Source organism: Pteropus vampyrus, unplaced genomic scaffold (genome assembly GCF_000151845.1).
Source record: "Pteropus vampyrus isolate Shadow unplaced genomic scaffold, Pvam_2.0 Scaffold1000003748, whole genome shotgun sequence".
Classification (NCBI taxonomy): Eukaryota; Metazoa; Chordata; class Mammalia; order Chiroptera; family Pteropodidae; genus Pteropus; species Pteropus vampyrus.
Genome location: NW_011918150.1, coordinates 1 through 1,910, shown reverse-complemented (window position 1 = coordinate 1,910; position 1,910 = coordinate 1). Strand labels below are relative to the sequence as shown.

The 1,910-nt window shown below is 53.8% G+C and overlaps 1 long non-coding RNA gene across 1 annotated transcript; it reads right to left on the bottom strand.

Moving 5' to 3' along the window:
* Window positions 1-745: 745 nt before the first annotated feature.
* Window positions 746-1,753, bottom strand: LOC111735582. The gene is made up of 2 exons (XR_002778855.1): window positions 1,264-1,753; window positions 746-1,185 (listed from the first exon to the last, which is right to left on the bottom strand). It is a non-coding gene; the product is annotated as an uncharacterized LOC111735582 (long non-coding RNA).
* Between the last annotated feature and the right edge of the window lie 157 nt (window positions 1,754-1,910).

Here is a 1,910-nt window from a genome sequence, read left to right as displayed (position 1 = left end):
CTGTACGGGGAGGGGCCACTGTGTACACAACCAGTCTTCAACTCGCAGACATCTGAGTTGCTCCCGATCTTTTACTACTGTCAAAGTGCTACTGTGACTAACCCTGGGCATCGCTTGTTTCACACAAACAACTGTAGGGTGGGGACGGATCTCAAACGTGAGCATGCCAGGTCACAGGGCACACCTATCTGTAGTTTGGATAGAGAGGGCCAAGGTGCCCTCTCAAAGGACTGTATCGACCTGCGTTCCCTCCGAAACTCAGGGATGAGGGTCTGTTTCTACACAGCTCTGTCAACGACTGAGCACGTCACTAACTTGGGGAGATCATCTTATGCTTACGTGCCCGGCGAGATTCCTTTTTTGTGAACTGTCTTTATACCATGACGAGCCCTTCGATGCACATGTATCAGCTGCCGGCCGCCCAAGGAGGCAGGCAGTGAGAACGCATCACAACTGGACAGCGGGACTTGGCCAAGGCTTCGGCCAAGTAAGACCTGTGAGTAGGAAAGACGGGAGAAGAGGGAAGGGCCTGGCTGGAAGGAGCCCCCCAGAGGAAGGGGATCCAAGGAGACCCGAGGAAACAGAGACTGAGGGGTCTGTCTGGCGGGAGGGTAAGGCCAAGGCAGAACGGATGCCAACCAAGGCCTCGAACACCAAGCCACAGAGCTGGGTCTCACAGCGCAAGTGGACGGCGTGTTCCAATCTCATTTTCATTCTTCACATTCTACCAGCATTTTGAAACCGGTTACTTTTTTAATTTTTTAATTTTTATTCATTATTTTTTATGCTTTTATGCCCATTTAGTTCAGGAGCTCTCAAAGCTTTAGTCACCTGAACAGCCCTTACAAAGCACACTTACTTCCCAGCCCCGAGGGGTTCAGGGTGTATGCCAGACAATGGCTCCCAACTGGGTGATTCTCATGGGTGTCGCTGGTGAAGGACCATGCACCCCCCAGTTTTTCTCTAAAACCTAAAACTGTTCTAAAAGGTTGACGGGGTCAGGGCAGGCCTGCCCGGGCCCCCAGGGCGACCAGGGCTCAGGGTGGATGGGGAGGTGAGGACGCTCGGACACACAGGACTGCGACCCTTCCCGAGTTCTGTTCTGGAGAGCAAAGCACTGGCCCAGGAGCCACATCCACTCTGGAAGCTTCTCTCGCACTCGCAAATCTGCACCAGGCCTCGAGGCTGTGGATGGGGAAACGGAACATTCTGTCCCACAAATACCGCAGGTCTACAAAGGGTTCTCCCCAAGAGCAGAGATACCCGGGCAGTTCATCTGTGTCTCTGGGCAGTTCATCTGTGTCCCGCCAGCTGCCAGTGCTCTGGGTCATGTCACTTGCAAAACCTCATCCAGGAGATGGCGGATAGCAATGCTGAGTCACCTATATGTCTGTTCAGGATCAAGGGCTAGCGCTCTTACATCTCTAGATTCAAACAATACCTTTGTCCCTCCTTTCCTCGCCCTGCCAGCATATACCTGGTCCGGGCGCTCTCCCAAACCTCCTCCTCCTCCCTGCCTTCGCCCTCTCTTCTCCATTCCAGCCAGCCCATCAAAGAGACAATCTTATCCTGGGGCGCGCTTCCTCAAAAGCCCTGACGGGGCTCCTCTTTTCCCTTAAGGCTCAAGACCACACTCTTCACTCAGGCTATTCGTGCATCAATAAGCCAGAATTATATGCCTCTTCCAAGCTGTCCCAGCAGCCCTCACTCTGACCATCAGCTCCAAGGACAGGATCCAGCCTAGCATCCACAGGAAGCCTGTGCTCAGCCCCCTCCCCAAGCACCCCCCAGTGCCATACCTCTCACAGCACCCACCCTCCCCCACGCTCTTGTCAATTCCAACTCCACTTCCTTTAAGAAATACTTTTCCCACTACTGCAACCAGACACCCCACACAATAGAGTGCCTGC